Here is a 6380-nt window from a genome sequence, read left to right on the forward strand (position 1 = left end):
CTATCCCTAATTCATAAAATAAATGTAAGACAATTTATGTGCCTTCCTGTGAATGATGATTGGTAAACCCACTTGAGCAAAAATGAAACTTGGTTGCTTGGTTGTTTGTTTGACCGATTGACTCTATTGATTGGCATCTCAATGGAAATCTTTCTTTGGCTTCTGCCAAAGTACAGCAAGAGTACCTACATGAGACATGGCACATCACACCATTTAAAAAATAAAACACTCAAAAGTACAATGGACAGGGAGCAGCAAATATCTCCTAAATAATAAGTGTCCCTGATGCAGTCATTCTTTGTCCAGTGCTTGTATGGCATCATATTATTTTCTTTAGACAAGAGTCTATGTTCACAAAAAATAACCAGCACATAGGCTCATGACTATTCAAAAGCATAGAGAAATATATTTTCAATTCAAGACCTGCCAAGCAACTTATCAGCTGACAATCTGATGCCTTTGCTACTCAGTGTTGTCAACTACATCCAGCAGTAAGTTGTATGTATGAAGTCAGCATTGATTGAGTTCTGTAGAGGTTAAAGTGATTAAAGAAACTTCACAGCACAATAGGGCATTGCAAATCATCATGAAATTCTTCTTATCTTCAATTTTATATGGAGAGTATAATTTCAGGACCATCATGTTCTGTAATTATTGATCATATTTAATCATATTTGTTGCATGAATATGAAATTAAGACAAAAGCTCTGCAGACACTTGAATCAAATTTAATTGCAGAGAGTTAAAAGAGCAACAACAGCAACAAAAGAAAGTCAGGAAACAAATGGAAGCTTTGTCATAGGAAGAATGATTCAGTTTTCTCAGAAGTCACAAACCAGACACAAATTTCACAATATCTTTTCTTCCTCTGTCAATGGAAAGAATTTCAAACTGTGTTGGGACTTGCATCATGTTGGTTTAGATGATGAAATAAATGGTGCTTTCCGAGCAGTCAAGACCAGAAAATGAGGGACATTCAACAGAGGTGTAAATCATAAAATCATCTTGTCCTTTTTGAAAGAAAATAGAAAATGTTGGGGGTTTTATTTTATTGAAAAAGAGCTTGTTTTCTTGTCTTCATTCCCTCACTCATCCTCTTCTTCCTCTGTATCACCATAAAAGTGGAGGATGGGGTTCCTGAAGGTCCCTCTGGGACCCTAAAATCACCTCTTTAGCCTCCATCCTTCATCACTAGGCTTTATTTATCTCATTCACTAAAATTCTCACCATGTCAGACTTAATGTTTTTCCTACCAGGCTGTGAGTATGTGTGTGTTTGTGTGTGTGTGTGTGTGTGTGTGTGTGTGTGTGTGTGTGTGTGCACAAGCGCGCGCACGCATGTGAATATGTATATGCATGTGTGTGGAAGAAAAGCAGATTCAAATCCCTCTCGGAGCCTCACAGGGAGGCTGACAAGGGTGAGGAGGAGTTGAGAAGGGGGGGTGTTTGACGCCTACAGGGTCCACAGGGCAGCGTGCAGCAGTTTAGCACGGGGTCAAACGTGTACACGTACCCCTACATTCATGCAGCTCATTAAGCTGTGTGCAGAGAGAGGGGGAGAAAGAAGCATAGGGAGAGAGAGAGAGGGAGCATATGGCCCAGCTATGTGTGGGAGGTGAAGGACAGGAATGGGGGATATGTATCGTATAGAAGTGAATTTGCAATCTGAGATGTGGTGTCATAATTAGTGCAAAAACAAACACTGTGTTTCTATAGGGATAAGTTACAGAATGACAATAACCATCTTGGAAGTTGAGAAAAGTTTTCACCTACAACATAAAACAGAAAAACAAACAGAAATTCATCTTTACACTATTAAAAATAAACTTTTTGTTTTAATTTAAAAAAGTTTTTGTCTGGGATGCCTTAAAATTGTAAGTTGACTGAATTTTAAAAGACAAGTTGAGGTAACTATGTAACAAGTCCAAAAAAAAGCAACCCTGATCTATCATTTAATGTATTCATCGTATATCTTTTCTTGTCTCAGTAGTGTTTTCATGTTGGAAAGTCTGCTTATATGCTTCCTAAAAAAAATTAGCTTGACTTAATTTGTAAAGACAAATAGATGGAATTTTGTAACAATTCAAAACCAATAACATTTTGTGGTCAAATAAACTTGATATTAATTCAGTTGTACTCAAGAAAAACACAGACAATGGAGTGAGTTGATTGAACTCTGTACAGTACATTCATTTAGCTTATTGTTACAAGTCAAAAGACTCCAAGCTAAATGAACTCATGTTTTTAAGTTCTGAAGTGTTCTGAAAATAAATCCTAGAAAATAAAATTAATTAATTTGAGTACATAAAACTTGTACATTTCACACAATGCATGCTGGGAAGTCTGCTTATATGATGACCGTGTTTCCTTAGGGACTTAATGAGTTGACTGAACTGTGCACAGTACAGTCATTCAACTCAATATTTTAGTATTTTAGTAATATTTTAAGTTTTAAAAACTCATGTTTATAGGTTCTGATGTGTTCTGAAAATAAATACTACAATTCCTTAAGTTTAATTAACTTGAATAAATAAAACTTGTATATGCATGTTTCACACAATGTATGCTGATAAGTCTGCAAATATGCTGATTGAAGTCTGTTCAGTACATTCATTCAACTCATTGTTCCAAGTCAAAAGTTTTCAGGTTAGCAAATATCATCTTTATATGTTCTGAAATGTTCTGAAAATAAATACTAAAACTAACTTGAATAAATAAAACTTGTATATTCATATTAAGTTAATGAGAAAAGATTAGATGATTCCACTAAATAGCTATAAGTCATACTACACTGATCATGTTTCTTTAAAAACATAACTTAATGAGTTGATTGAACTTTGTACTGTAAATTCATTCAACTTATTTCAAGTCGAAAGACTTCAAGGTAGAAGTCCTGTAAATAATAACTAGATATTTTAAGTTTAATTATTGTGAATAAATAAAACTTGTAATTTTACTTTAACTACATGAGAAAAGATTTGTTGATGCCACCAAACTCCTGCATGTTTTTTTTACAGTGATATGTATATTATTTTGTAATATATTATGATAATTTATTGTAATCAGGAGACTTTTTCCTACAATGTCTGAAAATCAGAGTACCAGTCAAGAAAAATGAAAATAATGTTCCCCGCCACGTCGGCAAGCATCCTCAAATTTCGTGCCATTCCCAAGCCCCAGATGGTGTGGGATGGGAAACGTTCCCCCATTAAATTCCTAATAATCATTTCTCCTGCGGAATCGAGGGTGGTGGCAGTGGGGATGGGAGGAGGGTGGGGTGGGATGGGGTGGGGTGTGAGTGTGTGTGTGTGTGTGTGTGTGTGTGTGGCTGGGAAGTGAGGATTGGGTTGGTGGGTGAGGGGAGTAGAGGGATTTGGTGTTTTAATTAGACAGATTTAAGGAGCTGAACCCCCCTCTCAAACTGTGTGTGTGTGTGTGTGTGTGTGTGTGTGTGTGTGTGTGTGTGTGTGTGTGTGAAGACAGACTCACTCAGATTCATTTGTGCTTATATTTCTGTGAGTGTGGGTGCATGTGTGAAAAAAATGACACATATGAGTGTGCATGTGTGTGTCTGTGTGTGTGTTTCAGGTCACGGCAGGGCTGATGCTGCAGCAGAGGAGGCCTGACACTCCAGTACTACGGGCCAGGATCTCATTAACGTGTCAGATTGGTGGATCAGTCTCTCTGGCAGCCGGCCCGGCCCTCTCACAGGAAGTACTTTCTCTCTATCTGTGAACTTGGCACCGAAAGGTTAGATGGGGTGGGAGGGAGGGAGCTGAGGGGGAATATATTGGCCTGAAGGAGAGAGGAGAGGCATTAATTATAATATTTGGTCAGATTGGATAAATATTGAGTGTAGGATTGTGGTTTAAGAGCTGCTTTTATCCGTCGGCGAGTGGAAATTAATGAGTTATGAATAGTAGCGCTAACAGAGAGAAATGTGCCGACTCCTGCAGTTGCACTATTTCGAAGGTGGAGATATGCTAAGTATGTGACAGGAGCATCTGTCACTACATCACCTTTGTGCTTTGCGCTCTTTGTCTAAGGGTACTCTGACTGGGTGTACGCATATGTGTGTGAGAGAAAGTGTGTGTGCGTGTGGCTACAATATGAGAGAGTAGGCTATAGGGTGGTTTCTGGAGCAGGTGGGAAACATACAGGGGTGTGATCCTCTGACACCCCAGCAACACCCTATTTCAGGGCAGACTGAGAGACGCGGGTGCTATTGGGTGAAGTGGTTTCAATTCCCTCGACTGTGAATGCGAGCATCTGGTATTCATGACAGCAGTAAGGTGTGTGGTTGATAGATAGATCGATCAATAGATAGATAGTTTTACACCCTCTGAAAACCTGCTCTGTGTAGGAGAATGTACGGTGGCTGTAAAACACGTGAAAAACGGGAAAGGCCATTTAGTTTGGCCAGCGGCTGGTTTTTCCATACTGGTCGTACAACATGGAAAACTCCATTGAAGAGACCCCGTACCCATTGTCCATTGTCCAAAAACTGGACTCTTTTTTGGCTGCAAAAAAAAAAAAAAAAACTACTTTCACAGTTTAGTGAACAATTAAGAGTTTCATTTGATGGATAAACTGATGCTGCCTAAATTCCTGTCTACAGTAGCTGCTATCTCACCAGCTTCTCAAGAAGTTGGTAGTATAGGCTACGTTAATAAACAGTCGAATAAGTAGAGGTTGCAAACCAGTTGTTTGCCAACTGCTGGCAAGCCTTCTTCTCTCAGAGTGGAAACAGCTGATCAGCGTGAGTTAAATGTTCACTGTGTCAGAACTTATTTGGAAAAGAAGTTTGTATCTTCCATTAAATGCACAATATGAAAGTTCTGCTGCTAGAAGTCTCTCACGTTGGAATAAGAACAAAAGATGCAGTCTGATGACATTGTGAAGCAGGGTAGGGAAATCATGTTAATGCAGATAGATCTTTTTTTAATTTATTCATGGTATGTTGAGTCATACATGCTTTCTCACTCTCTGACATATTTCACATATTCCATCTTTTCCCAGAAGTTATAGTAACAAGTCACTAGCTAGCAATAGCTAGCAGAAACTGTACCTTTTCCTTGAGTCAGTTACAGATTTTTCTACTTTTGAACATTGTTTGGGAATAATTGAAGCTTGTGCATTACCTTCTGCTTCAAATTTGGGATAATGTAAGTGTACAACTCAGCAAGACTTACATCAAAAATTACTGTATTTAGACATTTTAATGCTTACATGTTACCTCTTTCATAGCTTTAAGTGCATTAATTCTATTTTGAGGTGGGCGTAAAAACCCTTTTTTGTGAAACTGAAGAAGTTTTTTGGAATCTTGACTTTTCCATGAATCTTTTCTTATTCTTTTAAAATATAAGCCTATTTTCTGGCATTTCACATTACTGACAATATGGTAGAGAGCAACAAGACAGGAAGAGGAGAGACAGGGGAATGCCATGCAGCAAAGGCCCTGGACTGGACCCTAACCTTGGCTGCTGCAGTAAGGCCTTGGTACACACTCTACCAGCTGAGCAACTGGGTGTCCTGCTATCAACCTTTTCTAACGCAATAGGCCTACTTAAAAATCAGCACAAAAATACATTGGTGGAAACACGGTTATGGATAAATAGCTGACCCCAAACATAAGTAAAGTTTCTATTGGATATGATATTTGGTCTGTTTGACCATGACTTTAAGAATATTTTCATACTTTGTCACATTCATCAAATGTGCAAGCCAAGTTGGTGCCAAAGGAAAGGGTGAAAGGGTTCAATACTTTTCTACATATTAGGTTGTGATACAGTTAGAAGAAAAGAAAAAGAATATTTAAAGGAATTCAATTTTTCTTTTTCTTCCTCTAGATAGATAGATAGATAGATATCAGTACCTTTCTGTCGCTCCGCTGACACTAATGTTGTACCACCATCTCCAACGTTCCCATTTGGAAATGAGAAATCACCAACATTAAACATGTAAGAACAAGTAGGAACTTTCTCGGCTCATCTAGACTAATTATATAGCGCTTTGTGAGGAGTCATTAGGTACATAATTAACTATCTATTAGTATGGAGAAAGAATCCATTCATAATATCTATACTAAAAGGACTTAGTGCTCTTTCTTAACTCATAACGTATTGTTTCATAATCACTCCTCCTTATGATTAATAAGAATCTTGATCGACCATCAAATATCACTCGTCACATGCAGTGACACCTCACACTATATGCAATGAACACCGAATCTCATTTTGAAGTAGGTCTCTTTGAGCTGGATAAAATTTGGTACACAAGCATCAGCTGGCAAAGAGCATCAACAAACAACAATGTGCATCAGCAAAATCCAATTAATTTTTTTTACTTCTGTGCAGTTTACGTTGTAATACATGCAGATGC

Source organism: Lutjanus erythropterus, chromosome 12 (assembly GCF_056507025.1).
Source record: "Lutjanus erythropterus isolate fLutEry1 chromosome 12, fLutEry1.hap2, whole genome shotgun sequence".
NCBI classification, from domain to species: Eukaryota; Metazoa; Chordata; class Actinopteri; order Lutjaniformes; family Lutjanidae; genus Lutjanus; species Lutjanus erythropterus.